This window comes from Camellia sinensis, chromosome 5 (assembly GCF_055761805.1).
Source record: "Camellia sinensis isolate YWXY chromosome 5, ASM5576180v1, whole genome shotgun sequence".
Lineage (NCBI taxonomy): Eukaryota > Viridiplantae > Streptophyta > Magnoliopsida > Ericales > Theaceae > Camellia > Camellia sinensis.
In genome coordinates, this window is record NC_138965.1 from 4,276,714 (window position 1) to 4,299,820 (window position 23,107).

Consider the following 23,107-nt stretch of genomic DNA (forward strand, 5'->3'; position numbering starts at 1 on the left):
CTGTGCAGGAGAATTCGTATAGGTGTTCGAGTGTTCGAACCGTAATGCGCAAGAAATGGTACGGAAACCCCGTATTTACATATCTGCCACTGTGCAGGAGAATCCGTATAGGTGTTCGAGTGTTCGAACCGTAATGCGCAAGAAATGGTACGGAAACCCCGTATTTACATATCTGCCACTGTGCAGGAGAATCCGTATAGGTGTTCGAGTGTTCTAACCGTAATGCGCAAGAAATGGTATGGAAACCCCGTATTTACATATCTGCCACTGTGCAGGAGAATCCGTATAGGTGTTCGAGTGTTCGAACCGTAATACGCAAGAAATGGTACGGAAACCCCGTATTTACATATCTGCCACTGTCCAGGAGAATCCGTATAGGTGTTCGAGTGTTCGAACCGTAATGCGCAAGAAATGGTACGGAAACCCCGTATTTACATATCTGCCACTGTGCAGGAGAATCCATATATGTGTTCGAGTGTTCGAACCATAATGCGCAAGAAATGGTACGGAAACCCCGTATTTACATATCTGCCACTGTGCAGGAGAATCCGTATTGGTGTTCGAGTGTTCGAACCGTAATGCGCAAGAAATGGTACGGAAACCCCGTATTTACATATCTGCCACTGTGCAGGAGAATCCATATATGTGTTCGAGTGTTCGAACCGTAATGCGCAAGAAATGGTACGGAAACCCCGTATTTACATATCTGCCACTGTGTAGGAGAATTCGTATAGGTGTTCGAGTGTCCGAACCGTAATGCGCAAGAAATCGTACGGAAAACCCGTATTTACATATCTGCCACTGTGCAGGAGAATCCGTATAGGTGTTCGAGTGTTCGAACCGTAATGCGCAAGAAATGGTACGGAAACCCCGTATTTACATATCTGCCACTGTGCAGGAGAATCCGTATTGGTGTTCGAGTGTTCGAACCGTAATGCGCAAGAAATGGTACGGAAACACCGTATTTACATATCTACCACTGTGCAGGAGAATCCGTATAGGTGTTCGAGTGTTCGAACCGTAATGCGCAAGAAATGGTATGTAAACCCCGTATTTACATATCTACCACTGTGCAGGAGAATCTGTATAGGTGTTCGAGTGTTCGAACCGTAATGCGCAAGAAATGGTACGGAAACCCCGTATTTACATATCTGCCACTGTGCAGGAGAATCCGTATTGGTGTTCGAGTGTTCGAACCGTAATGCGCAAGAAATGGTATGTAAACCCCGTATTTACATATCTACCACTGTGCAGGAGAATCTGTATAGGTGTTCGAGTGTTCGAACCGTAATGCGCAAGAAATGGTACGGAAACCCAGTATTTACATATCTGCCACTGTGCAGGAGAATCCGTATAGGTGTTCGAGTGTTCGAACCGTAATGCGCAAGAAATGGTACGGAAACCCCGTATTTACATATCTGCCACTGTGCAGGAGAATCCGTATAGGTGTTCGAGTGTTCGAACCGTAATGCGCAAGAAATGGTACGGAAACCCCATATTTACATATCTGCCACTGTGCAGGAGAATCCGTATAGGTGTTCGAGTGTTCGAACCGTAATGCGCAAGAAATGGTACGGAAACCCCGTATTTACATATCTGCCACTGTGCAGGAGAATCCGTATTGGTGTTCGAGTGTTCGAATCGTAGTGCGCAAGAAATGGTACGGAAACCCCGTATTTACATATCTGCCACTGTGCAGGAGAATCCGTATATGTGCTCGAGTGTTCGAACCGTAATGCGCAAGAAATGGTACGGAAACCCCGTATTTACATATCTGCCACTGTGCAGGAGAATTCGTATAGGTGTTCGAGTGTTCGAACCGTAATGCGCAAGAAATGGTACGGAAACCCCGTATTTACATATCTGCCACTGTGCAGGAGAATCCGTATATGTGCTCGAGTGTTCGAACCGTAATGCGCAAGAAATGGTACGGAAACCCCGTATTTACATATCTGCCACTGTGCAGGAGAATTCGTATAGGTGTTCGAGTGTTCGAACCGTAATGCGCAAGAAATGGTACGGAAACCCCGTATTTACATATCTGCCACTGTGCAGGAGAATCCGTATAGGTGTTCGAGTGTTCGAACCGTAATGCGCAAGAAATGGTACGGAAACCCCGTATTTACATATCTGCCACTGTGCAGGAGAATCCGTATAGGTGTTCGAGTGTTCTAACCGTAATGCGCAAGAAATGGTATGGAAACCCCGTATTTACATATCTGCCACTGTGCAGGAGAATCCGTATAGGTGTTCGAGTGTTCGAACCGTAATACGCAAGAAATGGTACGGAAATCCCGTATTTACATATCTGCCACTGTGCAGGAGAATCCGTATAGGTGTTCGAGTGTTCGAACCGTAATGCGCAAGAAATGGTATGTAAACCCCGTATTTACATATCTGCCACTGTGCAGGAGAATCCGTATTGGTGTTCGAGTGTTCGAACCGTAATGCGCAAGAAATGGTACGGAAACCCCGTATTTACATATATGCCACTGTGCAGGAGAATCCGTATATGTGTTCGAGTGTTCGAACCGTAATGCGCAAGAAATGGTACGGAAACCCCGTATTTACATATCTGCCACTGTGCAGGAGAATTCGTATAGGTGTTCGAGTGTTCGAACCGTAATGCCCAAGAAATGGTACGGAAACCCCGTATTTACATATCTGCCACTGTGCAGGAGAATCCGTATAGGTGTTCGAGTGTTCGAACCGTAATGCGCAAGAAATGGTACGGAAACCCCGTATTTACATATCTGCCACTGTGCAGGAGAATCCGTATTGGTGTTCGAGTGTTCGAACCGTAATGCGCAAGAAATGGTACGGAAACACCGTATTTACATATCTGCCACTGTGCAGGAGAATCCGTATAGGTGTTCGAGTGTTCGAACCGTAATGCGCAAGAAATGGTATGTAAACCCCGTATTTACATATCTACCACTGTGCAGGAGAATCTGTATAGGTGTTCGAGTGTTTGAACCGTAATGCGCAAGAAATGGTACGGAAACCCCGTATTTACATATCTGCCACTGTGTAGGAGAATCCGTATAGGTGTTCGAGTGTTCGAACCGTAATGCGCCAGAAATGGTACGGAAACCCCGTATTTACATATCTGCCACTGTGCAGGGGAATTCGTATAGGTGTTCGAGTGTCCGAACCGTAATGCGCAAGAAATCGTACGGAAACCCCGTATTTACATATCTGCCACTGTGCAGGGGAATCCGTATAGGTGTTCGAGTGTTCGAACCGTAATGCGCAAGAAATGGTACGGAAACCCCGTATTTACATATCTGCCACTGTGCAGGAGAATCCGTATAGGTGTTCGAGTGTTCGAACCGTAATACGCAAGAAATGGTACGGAAACCCCATATTTACATATCTGCCACTGTGCAGGAGAATCCGTATAGGTGTTCGAGTGTTCGAACCGTAATGCGCAAGAAATGGTACGGAAACCCCGTATTTACATATCTGCCACTGTGTAGGAGAATCCGTATAGGTGTTCGAGTGTTCGAACCGTAGTGCGCAAGAAATGGTACGGAAACCCCGTATTTACATATCTGCCACTGTGCAGGAGAATCCGTATATGTGCTCGAGTGTTCGAACCGTAATGCGCAAGAAATGGTACGGAAACCCCGTATTTACATATCTGCCACTGTGCAGGAGAAGTCGTATAGGTGTTCGAGTGTTCGAACCGTAATGCGCAAGAAATGGTACGGAAACCCCGTATTTACATATCTGCCACTGTGCAGGAGAATCCGTATTGGTGTTCGAGTGTTCGAACCGTAATGCGCAAGAAATGGTATGTAAACCCCGTATTTACATATCTACCACTGTGCAGGAGAATCTGTATAGGTGTTCGAGTGTTCGAACCGTAATGCGCAAGAAATGGTACGGAAACCCAGTATTTACATATCTGCCACTGTGCAGGAGAATCCGTATAGGTGTTCGAGTGTTCGAACCGTAATGCGCAAGAAATGGTACGGAAACCCCGTATTTACATATCTGCCACTGTGCAGGAGAATCCGTATAGGTGTTCGAGTGTTCGAACCGTAATGCGCAAGAAATGGTACGGAAACCCCGTATTTACATATCTGCCACTGTGCAGGAGAATCCGTATAGGTGTTCGAGTGTTCGAACCGCAGTGCGCAAGAAATGGTACGGAAACCCCGTATTTACATATCTGCCACTGTGCAGGAGAATCCGTATATGTGCTCGAGTGTTCGAACCGTAATGCGCAAGAAATGGTACGGAAACCCCGTATTTACATATCTGCCACTGTGCAGGAGAATTCGTATAGGTGTTCGAGTGTTCGAACCGTAATGCGCAAGAAATGGTACGGAAACCCCGTATTTACATATCTGCCACTGTGCAGGAGAATCCGTATAGGTGTTCGAGTGTTCGAACCGTAATGCGCAAGAAATGGTACGGAAACCCCGTATTTACATATCTGCCACTGTGCAGGAGAATCCGTATAGGTGTTCGAGTGTTCTAACCGTAATGCGCAAGAAATGGTATGGAAACCCCGTATTTACATATCTGCCACTGTCCAGGAGAATCCGTATAGGTGTTCGAGTGTTCGAACCGTAATACGCAAGAAATGGTACGGAAATCCCGTATTTACATATCTGCCACTGTGCAGGAGAATCCGTATAGGTGTTCGAGTGTTCGAACCGTAATGCGCAAGAAATGGTATGTAAACCCCGTATTTACATATCTGCCACTGTGCAGGAGAATCCGTATTGGTGTTCGAGTGTTCGAACCGTAATGCGCAAGAAATGGTACGGAAACCCCGTATTTACATATCTGCCACTGTCCAGGAGAATCCGTATACGTGTTCGAGTGTTCGAACCGTAATGCGCAAGAAATGGTACGGAAACCCCGTATTTACATATCTGCCACTGTGCAGGAGAATCCATATATGTGTTCGAGTGTTCGAACCATAATGCGCAAGAAATGGTACGGAAACCCCGTATTTACATATCTGCCACTGTGCAGGAGAATCTGTATTGGTGTTCGAGTGTTCGAACCGTAATGCGCAAGAAATGGTACGGAAACCCCGTATTTACATATCTGCCACTGTGCAGGAGAATCCATATATGTGTTCGAGTGTTCGAACCGTAATGCGCAAGAAATGGTACGGAAACCCCGTATTTACATATCTGCCACTGTGTAGGAGAATTCGTATAGGTGTTCGAGTGTCCGAACCGTAATGCGCAAGAAATCGTACGGAAAACCCGTATTTACATATCTGCCACTGTGCAGGAGAATCCGTATAGGTGTTCGAGTGTTCGAACCGTAATGCGCAAGAAATGGTACGGAAACCCCGTATTTACATATCTGCCACTGTGCAGGAGAATCCGTATTGGTGTTCGAGTGTTCGAACCGTAATGCGCAAGAAATGGTACGGAAACACCGTATTTACATATCTACCACTGTGCAGGAGAATCCGTATAGGTGTTCGAGTGTTCGAACCGTAATGCGCAAGAAATGGTATGTAAACCCCGTATTTACATATCTACCACTGTGCAGGAGAATCTGTATAGGTGTTCGAGTGTTCGAACCGTAATGCGCAGGAAATGGTACGGAAACCCCGTATTTACATATCTGCCACTGTGCAGGAGAATCCGTATTGGTGTTCGAGTGTTCGAACCGTAATGCGCAAGAAATGGTATGTAAACCCCGTATTTACATATCTACCACTGTGCAGGAGAATCTGTATAGGTGTTCGAGTGTTCGAACCGTAATGCGCAAGAAATGGTACGGAAACCCAGTATTTACATATCTGCCACTGTGCAGGAGAATCCCTATAGGTGTTCGAGTGTTCGAACCGTAATGCGCAAGAAATGGTACGGAAACCCCGTATTTACATATCTGCCACTGTGCAGGAGAATCCGTATAGGTGTTCGAGTGTTCGAACCGTAATACGCAAGAAATGGTACGGAAACCCCATATTTACATATCTGCCACTGTGCAGGAGAATCCGTATAGGTGTTCGAGTGTTCGAACCGTAATGCGCAAGAAATGGTATGGAAACCCCGTATTTACATATCTGCCACTGTGCAGGAGAATCCGTATTGGTGTTCGAGTGTTCGAACCGTAGTGCGCAAGAAATGGTACGGAAACCCCGTATTTACATATCTGCCACTGTGCAGGAGAATCCGTATATGTGCTCGAGTGTTCGAACCGTAATGCGCAAGAAATGGTACGGAAACCCCGTATTTACATATCTGCCACTGTGCAGGAGAATTCGTATAGGTGTTCGAGTGTTCGAACCGTAATGCGCAAGAAATGGTACGGAAACCCCGTATTTACATATCTGCCACTGTGCAGGAGAATCCGTATAGGTGTTCGAGTGTTCGAACCGTAATGCGCAAGAAATGGTACGGAAACCCCGTATTTACATATCTGCCACTGTGCAGGAGAATCCGTATAGGTGTTCGAGTGTTCTAACCGTAATGCGCAAGAAATGGTATGGAAACCCCGTATTTACATATCAGCCACTGTGCAGGAGAATCCGTATAGGTGTTCGAGTGTTCGAACCGTAATACGCAAGAAATGGTACGGAAATCCCGTATTTACATATCTGCCACTGTGCAGGAGAATCCGTATAGGTGTTCGAGTGTTCGAACCGTAATGCGCAAGAAATGGTATGTAAACCCCGTATTTACATATCTGCCACTGTGCAGGAGAATCCGTATTGGTGTTCGAGTGTTCGAACCGTAATGCGCAAGAAATGGTACGGAAACCCCGTATTTACATATATGCCACTGTGCAGGAGAATCCGTATATGTGTTCGAGTGTTCGAACCGTAATGCGCAAGAAATGGTACGGAAACCCCGTATTTACATATCTGCCACTGTGCAGGAGAATTCGTATAGGTGTTCGAGTGTTCGAACCGTAATGCCCAAGAAATGGTACGGAAACCCCGTATTTACATATCTGCCACTGTGCAGGAGAATCCGTATAGGTGTTCGAGTGTTCGAACCGTAATGCGCAAGAAATGGTACGGAAACCCCGTATTTACATATCTGCCACTGTGCAGGAGAATCCGTATTGGTGTTCGAGTGTTCGAACCGTAATGCGCAAGAAATGGTACGGAAACACCGTATTTACATATCTACCACTGTGCAGGAGAATCCGTATAGGTGTTCGAGTGTTCGAACCGTAATGCGCAAGAAATGGTATGTAAACCCCGTATTTACATATCTACCACTGTGCAGGAGAATCTGTATAGGTGTTCGAGTGTTCGAACCGTAATGCGCAAGAAATGGTACGGAAACCCCGTATTTACATATCTGCCACTGTGTAGGAGAATCCGTATAGGTGTTCGACTGTTCGAACCGTAATGCGCCAGAAATGGTACGGAAACCCCGTATTTACATATCTGCCACTGTGCAGGAGAATTCGTATAGGTGTTCGAGTGTCCGAACCGTAATGCGCAAGAAATCGTACGGAAACCCCGTATTTACATATCTGCCACTGTGCAGGAGAATCCGTATAGGTGTTCGAGTGTTCGAACCGTAATGCGCAAGAAATGGTACGGAAACCCCGTATTTACATATCTGCCACTGTGCAGGAGAATCCGTATAGGTGTTCTAGTGTTCGAACCGTAATACGCAAGAAATGGTACGGAAACCCCATATTTACATATCTGCCACTGTGCAGGAGAATCCGTATAGGTGTTCGAGTGTTCGAACCGTACTGCCCAAGAAATGGTACGGAAACCCCGTATTTACATATCTGCCACCGTGCAGGAGAATCCGTATAGGTGTTCGAGTGTTCGAACCGTAATACGCAAGAAATGGTACGGAAACCCCATATTTACATATCTGCCACTGTGCAGGAGAATCCGTACATGTGCTCGAGTGTTCGAACCGTAATGCGCAAGAAATGGTACGGAAACCCCGTATTTACATATCTGCCACTGTGCAGGAGAATCCGTATAGGTGTTCGAGAGTTCGAACCGTAATACGCAAGAAATGGTACGGAAACCCCGTATTTACATATCTGCCACTGTGCAGGAGAATTCGTATAGGTGTTCGAGTGTTCGAACCGTAATGCGCAAGAAATGGTACGGAAACCCCGTATTTACATATCTGCCACTGTGCAGGAGAATCCGTATAGGTGTTCGAGTGTTCGAACCGTAATACGCAAGAAATGGTACGGAAACCCCATATTTACATATCTGCCACTGTGCAGGAGAATCCGTATAGGTGTTCGAGTGTTCGAACCGTAATGCGCAAGAAATGGTATGGAAACCCCGTATTTACATATCTGCCACTGTGCAGGAGAATCCGTATTGGTGTTCGAGTGTTCGAACCGTAGTGCGCAAGAAATGGTACGGAAACCCCGTATTTACATATCTGCCACTGTGCAGGAGAATCCGTATATGTGCTCGAGTGTTCGAACCGTAATGCGCAAGAAATGGTACGGAAACCCCGTATTTACATATCTGCCACTGTGCAGGAGAATTCGTATAGGTGTTCGAGTGTTCGAACCGTAATGCGCAAGAAATGGTACGGAAACCCCGTATTTACATATCTGCCACTGTGCAGGAGAATCCGTATAGGTGTTCGAGTGTTCGAACCGTAATGCGCAAGAAATGGTACGGAAACCCCGTATTTACATATCTGCCACTGTGCAGGAGAATCCGTATAGGTGTTCGAGTGTTCTAACCGTAATGCGCAAGAAATGGTATGGAAACCCCGTATTTACATATCTGCCACTGTGCAGGAGAATCCGTATAGGTGTTCGAGTGTTCGAACCGTAATACGCAAGAAATGGTACGGAAATCCCGTATTTACATGTCTGCCACTGTGCAGGAGAATCCGTATAGGTGTTCGAGTGTTCGAACCGTAATGCGCAAGAAATGGTATGTAAATCCCGTATTTACATATCTGCCACTGTGCAGGAGAATCCGTATTGGTGTTCGAGTGTTCGAACCGTAATGCGCAAGAAATGGTACGGAAACCCCGTATTTACATATATGCCACTGTGCAGGAGAATCCGTATATGTGTTCGAGTGTTCGAACCGTAATGCGCAAGAAATGGTACGGAAACCCCGTATTTACATATCTGCCACTGTGCAGGAGAATTCGTATAGGTGTTCGAGTGTTCGAACCGTAATGCCCAAGAAATGGTACGGAAACCCCGTATTTACATATCTGCCACTGTGCAGGAGAATCCGTACAGGTGTTCGAGTGTTCGAACCGTAATGCGCAAGAAATGGTACGGAAACCCCGTATTTACATATCTGCCACTGTGCAGGAGAATCCGTATTGGTGTTCGAGTGTTCGAACCGTAATGCGCAAGAAATGGTACGGAAACACCGTATTTACATATCTACCACTGTGCAGGAGAATCCGTATAGGTGTTCGAGTGTTCGAACCGTAATGCGCAAGAAATGGTATGTAAACCCCGTATTTACATATCTACCACTGTGCAGGAGAATCTGTATAGGTGTTCGAGTGTTCGAACCGTAATGCGCAAGAAATGGTACGGAAACCCCGTATTTACATATCTGCCACTGTGTAGGAGAATCCGTATAGGTGTTCGAGTGTTCGAACCGTAATGCGCCAGAAATGGTACGGAAACCCCGTATTTACATATCTGCCACTGTGCAGGAGAATTCGTATAGGTGTTCGAGTGTCCGAACCGTAATGCGCAAGAAATCGTACGGAAACCCCGTATTTACATATCTGCCACTGTGCAGGAGAATCCGTATAGGTGTTCGAGTGTTCGAACCGTAATGCGCAAGAAATGGTACGGAAACCCCGTATTTACATATCTGCCACTGTGCAGGAGAATTCGTATAGGTGTTCGAGTGTTCGAACCGTAATGCGCAAGAAATGGTACGGAAACCCCGTATTTACATATCTGCCACTGTGCAGGAGAATCCGTATAGGTGTTCGAGTGTTCGAACCGTAATGCGCAAGAAATGGTACGGAAACCCCGTATTTACATATCTGCCACTGTGCAGGAGAATCCGTATAGGTGTTCGAGTGTTCTAACCGTAATGCGCAAGAAATGGTTTGGAAACCCCGTATTTACATATCAGCCACTGTGCAGGAGAATCCGTATAGGTGTTCGAGTGTTCGAACCGTAATACGCAAGAAATGGTACGGAAATCCCGTATTTACATATCTGCCACTGTGCAGGAGAATCCGTATAGGTGTTCGAGTGTTCGAACCGTAATGCGCAAGAAATGGTATGTAAACCCCGTATTTACATATCTGCCACTGTGCAGGAGAATCCGTATTGGTGTTCGAGTGTTCGAACCGTAATGCGCAAGAAATGGTACGGAAACCCCGTATTTACATATATGCCACTGTGCAGGAGAATCCGTATATGTGTTCGAGTGTTCGAACCGTAATGCGCAAGAAATGGTACGGAAACCCCGTATTTACATATCTGCCACTGTGCAGGAGAATTCGTATAGGTGTTCGAGTGTTCGAACCGTAATGCCCAAGAAATGGTACGGAAACCCCGTATTTACATATCTGCCACTGTGCAGGAGAATCCGTATAGGTGTTCGAGTGTTCGAACCGTAATGCGCAAGAAATGGTACGGAAACCCCGTATTTACATATCTGCCACTGTGCAGGAGAATCCGTATTGGTGTTCGAGTGTTCGAACCGTAATGCGCAAGAAATGGTACGGAAACACCGTATTTACATATCTACCACTGTGCAGGAGAATCCGTATAGGTGTTCGAGTGTTCGAACCGTAATGCGCAAGAAATGGTATGTAAACCCCGTATTTACATATCTACCACTGTGCAGGAGAATCTGTATAGGTGTTCGAGTGTTCGAACCGTAATGCGCAAGAAATGGTACGGAAACCCCGTATTTACATATCTGCCACTGTGTAGGAGAATCCGTATAGGTGTTCGACTGTTCGAACCGTAATGCGCCAGAAATGGTACGGAAACCCCGTATTTACATATCTGCCACTGTGCAGGAGAATTCGTATAGGTGTTCGAGTGTCCGAACCGTAATGCGCAAGAAATCGTACGGAAACCCCGTATTTACATATCTGCCACTGTGCAGGAGAATCCGTATAGGTGTTCGAGTGTTCGAACCGTAATGCGCAAGAAATGGTACGAAAACCCCGTATTTACATATCTGCCACTGTGCAGGAGAATCCGTATAGGTGTTCGAGTGTTCGAACCGTAATACGCAAGAAATGGTACGGAAACCCCATATTTACATATCTGCCACTGTGCAGGAGAATCCGTATAGGTGTTCGAGTGTTCGAACCGTAATGCGCAAGAAATGGTATGGAAACCCCGTATTTACATATCTGCCACTGTGCAGGAGAATCCGTATTGGTGTTCGAGTGTTCGAACCGTAGTGCGCAAGAAATGGTACGGAAACCCCGTATTTACATATCTGCCACTGTGCAGGAGAATCCGTATATGTGCTCGAGTGTTCGAACTGTAATGCGCAAGAAATGGTACGGAAACCCCGTATTTACATATCTGCCACTGTGCAGGAGAATTCGTATAGGTGTTCGAGTGTTCGAACCGTAATGCGCAAGAAATGGTACGGAAACCCCGTATTTACATATCTGCCACTGTGCAGGAGAATTCGTATAGGTGTTCGAGTGTTCGAACCGTAATGCCCAAGAAATGGTACGGAAACCCCGTATTTACATATCTGCCACTGTGCAGGAGAATCCGTATAGGTGTTCGAGTGTTCTAACCGTAATGCGCAAGAAATGGTATGGAAACCCCGTATTTACATATCAGCCACTGTGCAGGAGAATCCGTATAGGTGTTCGAGTGTTCGAACCGTAATACGCAAGAAATGGTACGGAAATCCCGTATTTACATATCTGCCACTGTGCAGGAGAATCCGTATAGGTGTTCGAGTGTTCGAACCGTAATGCGCAAGAAATGGTATGTAAACCCCGTATTTACATATCTGCCACTGTGCAGGAGAATCCGTATTGGTGTTCGAGTGTTCGAACCGTAATGCGCAAGAAATGGTACGGAAACCCCGTATTTACATATATGCCACTGTGCAGGAGAATCCGTATATGTGTTCGAGTGTTCGAACCGTAATGCGCAAGAAATGGTACGGAAACCCCGTATTTACATATCTGCCACTGTGCAGGAGAATTCGTATAGGTGTTCGAGTGTTCGAACCGTAATGCCCAAGAAATGGTACGGAAACCCCGTATTTACATATCTGCCACTGTGCAGGAGAATCCGTATAGGTGTTCGAGTGTTCGAACCGTAATGCGCAAGAAATGGTACGGAAACCCCGTATTTACATATCTGCCACTGTGCAGGAGAATCCGTATTGGTGTTCGAGTGTTCGAACCGTAATGCGCAAGAAATGGTACGGAAACACCGTATTTACATATCTACCACTGTGCAGGAGAATCCGTATAGGTGTTCGAGTGTTCGAACCGTAATGCGCAAGAAATGGTATGTAAACCCCGTATTTACATATCTGCCACTGTGCAGGAGAATCCGTATTGGTGTTCGAGTGTTCGAACCGTAATGCGCAAGAAATGGTACGGAAACCCCGTATTTACATATATGCCACTGTGCAGGAGAATCCGTATATGTGTTCGAGTGTTCGAACCGTAATGCGCAAGAAATGGTACGGAAACCCCGTATTTACATATCTGCCACTGTGCAGGAGAATTCGTATAGGTGTTCGAGTGTTCGAACCGTAATGCGCAAGAAATGGTATGTAAACCCCGTATTTACATATCTACCACTGTGCAGGAGAATCTGTATAGGTGTTCGAGTGTTCAAACCGTAATGCGCAAGAAATGGTACGGAAACCCCGTATTTACATATCTGCCACTGTGTAGGAGAATCCGTATAGGTGTTCGAGTGTTCGAACCGTAATGCGCCAGAAATGGTACGGAAACCCCGTATTTACATATCTGCCACTGTGCAGGAGAATTCGTATAGGTGTTCGAGTGTCCGAACCGTAATGCGCAAGAAATCGTACGGAAACCCCGTATTTACATATCTGCCACTGTGCAGGAGAATCCGTATAGGTGTTCGAGTGTTCGAACCGTAATGCGCAAGAAATGGTACGGAAACCCCGTATTTACATATCTGCCACTGTGCAGGAGAATCCATATATGTGTTCGAGTGTTCGAACCGTAATGCGCAAGAAATGGTACGGAAACCCCGTATTTACATATCTGCCACTGTGTAGGAGAATTCGTATAGGTGTTCGAGTGTCCGAACCGTAATGCGCAAGAAATCGTACGGAAAACCAGTATTTACATATCTGCCACTGTGCAGGAGAATCCGTATAGGTGTTCGAGTGTTCGAACCGTAATGCGCAAGAAATGGTACGGAAACCCCGTATTTACATATCTGCCACTGTGCAGGAGAATCCGTATAGGTGTTCGAGTGTTCGAACCGTAATACGCAAGAAATGGTACGGAAACCCCATATTTACATATCTGCCACTGTGCAGGAGAATCCGTATAGGTGTTCGAGTGTTCGAACCGTAATGCGCAAGAAATGGTATGGAAACCCCGTATTTACATATCTGCCACTGTGCAGGAGAATCCGTATTGGTGTTCGAGTGTTCGAACCGTAGTGCGCAAGAAATGGTACGGAAACCCCGTATTTACATATCTGCCACTGTGCAGGAGAATCCGTATATGTGCTCGAGTGTTCGAACCGTAATGCGCAAGAAATGGTACGGAAACCCCGTATTTACATATCTGCCACTGTGCAGGAGAATTCGTATAGGTGTTCGAGTGTTCGAACCGTAATGCGCAAGAAATGGTACGGAAACCCCGTATTTACATATCTGCCACTGTGCAGGAGAATCCGTATAGGTGTTCGAGTGTTCGAACCGTAATGCGCAAGAAATGGTACGGAAACCCCGTATTTACATATCTGCCACTGTGCAGGAGAATCCGTATAGGTGTTCGAGTGTTCTAACCGTAATGCGCAAGAAATGGTATGGAAACCCCGTATTTACATATCTGCCACTGTGCAGGAGAATCCGTATAGGTGTTCGAGTGTTCGAACCGTAATACGCAAGAAATGGTACGGAAATCCCGTATTTACATATCTGCCACTGTGCAGGAGAATCCGTATAGGTGTTCGAGTGTTCGAACCGTAATGCGCAAGAAATGGTATGTAAACCCCGTATTTACATATCTGCCACTGTGCAGGAGAACCCGTATTGGTGTTCGAGTGTTCGAACCGTAATGCGCAAGAAATGGTACGGAAACCCCGTATTTACATATCTGCCACTGTCCAGGAGAATCCGTATAGGTGTTCGAGTGTTCGAACCGTAATGCGCAAGAAATGGTACGGAAACCCCGTATTTACATATCTGCCACTGTGCAGGAGAATCCATATATGTGTTCGAGTGTTCGAACCATAATGCGCAAGGAATGGTACGGAAACCCCGTATTTACATATCTGCCACTGTGCAGGAGAATCCGTATTGGTGTTCGAGTGTTCGAACCGTAATGCGCAAGAAATGGTACGGAAACCGCGTATTTACATATCTGCCACTGTGCAGGAGAATCCATATATGTGTTCGAGTGTTCGAACCGTAATGCGCAAGAAATGGTACGGAAACCCCGTATTTACATATCTGCCACTGTGTAGGAGAATTCGTATAGGTGTTCGAGTGTCCGAACCGTAATGCGCAAGAAATCGTACGGAAAACCCGTATTTACATATCTGCCACTGTGCAGGAGAATCCGTATAGGTGTTCGAGTGTTCGAACCGTAATGCGCAAGAAATGGTACGGAAACCCCGTATTTACATATCTGCCACTGTGCAGGAGAATCCGTATTGGTGTTCGAGTGTTCGAACCGTAATGCGCAAGAAATGGTACGGAAACACCGTATTTACATATCTACCACTGTGCAGGAGAATCCGTATAGGTGTTCGAGTGTTCGAACCGTAATGCGCAAGAAATGGTATGTAAACCCCGTATTTACATATCTACCACTGTGCTGGAGAATCTGTATAGGTGTTCGAGTGTTCGAACCGTAATGCGCAAGAAATGGTACGGAAACCCCGTATTTACATATCTGCCACTGTGCAGGAGAATCCGTATTGGTGTTCGAGTGTTCGAACCGTAATGCGCAAGAAATGGTATGTAAACCCCGTATTTACATATCTACCACTGTGCAGGAGAATCTGTATAGGTGTTCGAGTGTTCGAACCGTAATGCGCAAGAAATGGTACGGAAACCCAGTATTTACATATCTGCCACTGTGCAGGAGAATCCATATAGGTGTTCGAGTGTTCGAACCGTAATGCGCAAGAAATGGTACGGAAACCCCGTATTTACATATCTGCCACTGTGCAGGAGAATCCGTATAGGTGTTCGAGTGTTCGAACCGTAATACGCAAGAAATGGTACGGAAACCCCATATTTACATATCTGCCACTGTGCAAGAGAATCCGTATAGGTGTTCGAGTGTTCGAACCGTAATGCGCAAGAAATGGTATGGAAACCCCGTATTTACATATCTGCCACTGTGCAGGAGAATCCGTATTGGTGTTCGAGTGTTCGAACCGTAGTGCGCAAGAAATGGTACGGAAACCCCGTATTTACATATCTGCCACTGTGCAGGAGAATCCGTATATGTGCTCGAGTGTTCGAACCGTAATGCGCAAGAAATGGTACGGAAACCCCGTATTTACATATCTGCCACTGTGCAGGAGAATTCGTATAGGTGTTCGAGTGTTCGAACCGTAATGCGCAAGAAATGGTACGGAAACCCCGTATTTACATATCTGCCACTGTGCAGGAGAATCCGTATAGGTGTTCGAGTGTTCGAACCGTAATGCGCAAGAAATGGTACGGAAACCCCGTATTTACATATCTGCCACTGTGCAGGAGAATCCGTATAGGTGTTCGAGTGTTCTAACCGTAATGCGCAAGAAATGGTATGGAAACCCCGTATTTACATATCTGCCACTGTGCAGGAGAATCCGTATAGGTGTTCGAGTGTTCGAACCGTAATACGCAAGAAATGGTACGGAAATCCCGTATTTACATATCTGCCACTGTGCAGGAGAATCCGTATAGGTGTTCGAGTGTTCGAACCGTAATGCGCAAGAAATGGTATGTAAACCCCGTATTTACATATCTGCCACTGTGCAGGAGAACCCGTATTGGTGTTCGAGTGTTCGAACCGTAATGCGCAAGAAATGGTACGGAAACCCCGTATTTACATATCTGCCACTGTCCAGGAGAATCCGTATAGGTGTTCGAGTGTTCGAACCGTAATGCGCAAGAAATGGTACGGAAACCCCGTATTTACATATCTGCCACTGTGCAGGAGAATCCATATATGTGTTCGAGTGTTCGAACCATAATGCGCAAGGAATGGTACGGAAACCCCGTATTTACATATCTGCCACTGTGCAGGAGAATCCGTATTGGTGTTCGAGTGTTCGAACCGTAATGCGCAAGAAATGGTACGGAAACCGCGTATTTACATATCTGCCACTGTGCAGGAGAATCCATATATGTGTTCGAGTGTTCGAACCGTAATGCGCAAGAAATGGTACGGAAACCCCGTATTTACATATCTGCCACTGTGTAGGAGAATTCGTATAGGTGTTCGAGTGTCCGAACCGTAATGCGCAAGAAATCGTACGGAAAACCCGTATTTACATATCTGCCACTGTGCAGGAGAATCCGTATAGGTGTTCGAGTGTTCGAACCGTAATGCGCAAGAAATGGTACGGAAACCCCGTATTTACATATCTGCCACTGTGCAGGAGAATCCGTATTGGTGTTCGAGTGTTCGAACCGTAATGCGCAAGAAATGGTACGGAAACACCGTATTTACATATCTACCACTGTGCAGGAGAATCCGTATAGGTGTTCGAGTGTTCGAACCGTAATGCGCAAGAAATGGTATGTAAACCCCGTATTTACATATCTACCACTGTGCTGGAGAATCTGTATAGGTGTTCGAGTGTTCGAACCGTAATGCGCAAGAAATGGTACGGAAACCCCGTATTTACATATCTGCCACTGTGCAGGAGAATCCGTATTGGTGTTCGAGTGTTCGAACCGTAATGCGCAAGAAATGGTATGTAAACCCCGTATTTACATATCTACCACTGTGCAGGAGAATCTGTATAGGTGTTCGAGTGTTCGAACCGTAATGCGCAAGAAATGGTACGGAAACCCAGTATTTACATATCTGCCACTGTGCAGGAGAATCCATATAGGTGTTCGAGTGTTCGAACCGTAATGCGCAAGAAATGGTACGGAAACCCCGTATTTACATATCTGCCACTGTGCAGGAGAATCCGTATAGGTGTTCGAGTGTTCGAACCGTAATACGCAAGAAATGGTACGGAAACCCCATATTTACATATCTGCCACTGTGCAAGAGAATCCGTATAGGTGTTCGAGTGTTCGAACCGTAATGCGCAAGAAATGGTATGGAAACCCCGTATTTACATATCTGCCACTGTGCAGGAGAATCCGTATTGGTGTTCGAGTGTTCGAACCGTAGTGCGCAAGAAATGGTACGGAAACCCCGTATTTACATATCTGCCACTGTGCAGGAGAATCCGTATATGTGCTCGAGTGTTCGAACCGTAATGCGCAAGAAATGGTACGGAAACCCCGTATTTACATATCTGCCACTGTGCAGGAGAATTCGTATAGGTGTTCGAGTGTTCGAACCGTAATGCGCAAGAAATGGTACGGAAACCCCGTATTTACATATCTGCCACTGTGCAGGAGAATCCGTATAGGTGTTCGAGTGTTCGAACCGTAATGCGCAAGAAATGGTACGGAAACCCCGTATTTACATATCTGCCACTGTGCAGGAGAATCCGTATAGGTGTTCGAGTGTTCTAACCGTAATGCGCAAGAAATGGTATGGAAACCCCGTATTTACATATCTGCCACTGTGCAGGAGAATCCGTATAGGTGTTCGAGTGTTCGAACCGTAATACGCAAGAAATGGTACGGAAATCCCGTATTTACATATCTGCCACTGTGCAGGAGAATCCGTATAGGTGTTCGAGTGTTCGAACCGTAATGCGCAAGAAATGGTATGTAAACCCCGTATTTACATATCTGCCACTGTGCAGGAGAATCCGTATTGGTGTTCGAGTGTTCGAACCGTAATGCGCAAGAAATGGTACGGAAACCCCGTATTTACATATATGCCACTGTGCAGGAGAATCCGTATATGTGTTCGAGTGTTCGAACCGTAATGCGCAAGAAATGGTACGGAAACCCCGTATTTACATATCTGCCACTGTGCAGGAGAATTCGTATAGGTGTTCGAGTGTTCGAACCGTAATGCCCAAGAAATGGTACGGAAACCCCGTATTTACATATCTGCCACTGTGCAGGAGAATTCGTATAGGTGTTCGAGTGTTCGAACCGTAATGCCCAAGAAATGGTACGGAAACCCCGTATTTACATATCTGCCACTGTGCAGGAGAATCCGTATAGGTGTTCGAGTGTTCGAACCGTAATGCGCAAGAAATGGTACGGAAACCCCGTATTTACATATCTGCCACTGTGCAGGAGAATCCGTATTGGTGTTCGAGTGTTCGAACCGTAATGCGCAAGAAATGGTACGGAAACACCGTATTTACATATCTACCACTGTGCAGGAGAATCCGTATAGGTGTTCGAGTGTTCGAACCGTAATGCGCAAGAAATGGTATGTAAACCCCGTATTTACATATCTACCACTGTGCAGGAGAATCTGTATAGGTGTTCGAGTGTTCGAACCGTAATGCGCAAGAAATGGTACGGAAACCCCGTATTTACATATCTGCCACTGTGTAGGAGAATCCGTATAGGTGTTCGAGTGTTCGAACCGTAATGCGCCAGAAATGGTACGGAAACCCCGTATTTACATATCTGCCACTGTGCAGGAGAATTCGTATAGGTGTTCGAGTGTCCGAACCGTAATGCGCAAGAAATCGTACGGAAACCCCGTATTTACATATCTGCCACTGTGCAGGAGAATCCGTATAGGTGTTCGAGTGTTAGAACCGTAATGCGCAAGAAATGGTACGGAAACCCCGTATTTACATATCTGCCACTGTGCAGGAGAATCCGTATAGGTGTTCGAGTGTTCGAACCGTAATACGCAAGAAATGGTACGGAAACCCCATATTTACATATCTGCCACTGTGCAGGAGAATCCGTATAGGTGTTCGAGTGTTCGAACCGTAATGCCCAAGAAATGGTACGGAAACCCCGTATTTACATATCTGCCACTGTGCAGGAGAATCCGTATAGGTGTTCGAGTGTTCGAACCGTAATACGCAAGAAATGGTACGGAAACCCCATATTTACATATCTGCCACTGTGCAGGAGAATCCGTACATATGCTCGAGTGTTCGAACCGTAATGCGCAAGAAATGGTACGGAAACCCCGTATTTACATATCTGCCACTGTGCAGGAGAATCCGTATAGGTGTTCGAGTGTTCGAACCGTAATACGCAAGAAATGGTACGGAAACCCCGTATTTACATATCTGCCACTGTGCAGGAGAATTCGTATAGGTGTTCGAGTGTTCGAACCGTAATGCCCAAGAAATGGTTCGGAAACCCCGTATTTACATATCTGCCACTGTGCAGGAGAATCCGTATAGGTGTTCGAGTGTTCGAACCGTAATACGCAAGAAATGGTACGGAAACCCCATATTTACATATCTGCCACTGTGCAGGAGAATCCGTGTAGGTGTTCGAGTGTTCGAACCGTAATGCGCAAGAAATGGTATGTAAACCCCGTATTTACATATCTACCACTGTGCAGGAGAATCTGTATAGGTGTTCGAGTGTTCGAACCGTAAGGCGCAAGAAATGGTACGGAAACCCCGTATTTACATATCTGCCACTGTGTAGGAGAATCCGTATAGGTGTTCGAGTGTTCGAACCGTAATGCGCCAGAAATGGTACGGAAACCCCGTATTTACATATCTGCCACTGTGCAGGAGAATTCGTATAGGTGTTCGAGTGTCCGAACCGTAATGCGCTAGAAATCGTACGGAAACCCCGTATTTACATATCTGCCACTGTGCAGGAGAATCCGTATAGGTGTTCGAGTGTTCGAACCGTAATGCGCAAGAAATGGTACGGAAACCCCGTATTTACATATCTGCCACTGTGCAGGAGAATCCGTATAGGTGTTCGAGTGTTCGAACCGTAATACGCAAGAAATGGTACGGAAACCCCATATTTACATATCTGCCACTGTGCAGGAGAATCCGTATAGGTGTTCGAGTGTTCGAACCGTAATGCGCAAGAAATGGTATGGAAACCCCGTATTTACATATCTGCCACTGTGCAGGAGAATCCGTATTGGTGTTCGAGTGTTCGAACCGTAGTGCGCAAGAAATGGTACGGAAACCCCGTATTTACATATCTGCCACTGTGCAGGAGAATCCGTATATGTGCTCGAGTGTTCGAACCGTAATGCGCAAGAAATGGTACGGAAACCCCGTATTTACATATCTGCCACTGTGCAGGAGAATTCGTATAGGTGTTCGAGTGTTCGAACCGTAATGCGCAAGAAATGGTACGGAAACCCCGTATTTACATATTTGCCACTGTGCAGGAGAATCCGTATAGGTGTTCGAGTGTTCGAACCGTAATGCGCAAGAAATGGTACGGAAACCCCGTATTTACATATCTGCCACTGTGCAGGAGAATCCGTATAGGTGTTCGAGTGTTCTAACCGTAATGCGCAAGAAATGGTATGGAAACCCCGTATTTACATATCTGCCACTGTGCAGGAGAATCCGTATAGGTGTTCGAGTGTTCGAACCGTAATACGCAAGAAATGGTACGGAAATCCCGTATTTACATATCTGCCACTGTGCAGGAGAATCCGTATAGGTGTTCGAGTGTTCGAACCGTAATGCGCAAGAAATGGTATGTAAACCCCGTATTTACATATCTGCCACTGTGCAGGAGAATCCGTGTTGGTGTTCGAGTGTTCGAACCGTAATGCGCAAGAAATGGTACGGAAACCCCGTATTTACATATCTGCCACTGTCCAGGAGAATCCGTATAGGTGTTCGAGTGTTCGTACCGTAATGCGCAAGAAATGGTACGGAAACCCCGTATTTACATATCTGCCACTGTGCAGGAGAATCCATATATGTGTTCGAGTGTTCGAACCATAATGCGCAAGAAATGGTACGGAAACCCCGTATTTACATATCTGCCACTGTGCAGGAGAATCCGTATTGGTGTTCGAGTGTTCGAACCGTAATGCGCAAGAAATGGTACGGAAACCCCGTATTTACATATCTACCACTGTGCAGGAGAATCCGTATAGGTGTTCGAGTGTTCGAACCGTAATGCGCAAGAAATGGTATGTAAACCCCGTATTTACATATCTACCACTGTGCAGGAGAATCTGTATAGGTGTTCGAGTGTTCGAACCATAATGCGCAAGAAATGGTACGGAAACCCCGTATTTACATATCTGCCACTGTGTAGGAGAATCCGTATAGGTGTTCGAGTGTTCGAACCGTAATGCGCCAGAAATGGTACGGAAACCCCGTATTTACATATCTGCCACTGTGTAGGAGAATTCGTATAGGTGTTCGAGTGTCCGAACCGTAATGCGCAAGAAATCGTACGGAAACCCCGTATTTACATATCTGCCACTGTGCAGGAGAATCCGTATAGGTGTTCGAGTGTTCGAACCGTAATGCGCAAGAAATGGTACGGAAACCCCGTATTTACATATCTGCCACTGTGCAGGAGAATCCAGATATGTGTTCGAGTGTTCGAACCGTAATGCGCAAGAAATGGTACGGAAACCCCGTATTTACATATCTGCCACTGTGCAGGAGAATCCGTATAGGTGTTCGAGTGTTCGAACCGTAATGCGCAAGAAATGGTACGGAAACCCCGTATTTACATATCTACCACTGTGCAGGAGAATTCGTATAGGTGTTCGAGTGTCCGAACCGTAATGCGCAAGAAATCGTACGGAAACCCCGTATTTACATATCTGCCACTGTGCAGGAGAATCCGTATAGGTGTTCGAGTGTTCGAACCGTAATGCGCAAGAAATGGTACGGAAACCCCGTATTTACATATCTGCCACTGTGGAGGAGAATCCGTATAGTTGTTCGAGTGTTCGAACCGTAATACGCAAGAAATGGTACGGAAATCCCGTATTTACATATCTGCCACTGTGCAGGAGAATCCGTATAGGTGTTCGAGTGTTCGAACCGTAATGCGCAAGAAATGGTATGTAAACCCCGTATTTACATATCTGCCACTGTGCAGGAGAATCCGTATTGGTGTTCGAGTGTTCGAACCGTAATGCGCAAGAAATGGTACGGAAACCCCGTATTTACATATCTGCCACTGTGCAGGAGAATCCGTATAGGTGTTCGAGTGTTCGAACCGTAATGCGCAAGAAATGGTACGGAAACCCCGTATTTACATATCTGCCACTGTGCAGGAGAATCCATATATGTGTTCGAGTGTTCGAACCATAATGCGCAAGAAATGGTACGGAAACCCCGTATTTACATATCTGCCACTGTGTAGGAGAATCCGTATTGGTGTTCGAGTGTTCGAACCGTAATGCGCAAGAAATGGTACGGAAACCCCGTATTTACATATCTGCCACTGTGCAGGAGAATCCATATATGTGTTCGAGTGTTCGAACCGTAATGCGCAAGAAATGGTACGGAAACCCCGTATTTACATATCTGCCACTGTGTAGGAGAATTCGTATAGGTGTTCGAGTGTCCGAACCGTAATGCGCAAGAAATCGTACGGAAAACCCGTATTTACATATCTGCCACTGTGCAGGAGAATCCGTATAGGTGTTCGAGTGTTCGAACCGTAATGCGCAAGAAATGGTACGGAAACCCCGTATTTACATATCTGCCACTGTGCAGGAGAATCCGTATTGGTGTTCGAGTGTTCGAACCGTAATGCGCAAGAAATGGTACGGAAACACCGTATTTACATATCTACCACTGTGCAGGAGAATCCGTATAGGTGTTCGAGTGTTCGAACCGTAATGCGCAAGAAATGGTATGTAAACCCCGTATTTACATATCTACCACTGTGTAGGAGAATCTGTATAGGTGTTCGAGTGTTCGAACCGTAATGCGCAAGAAA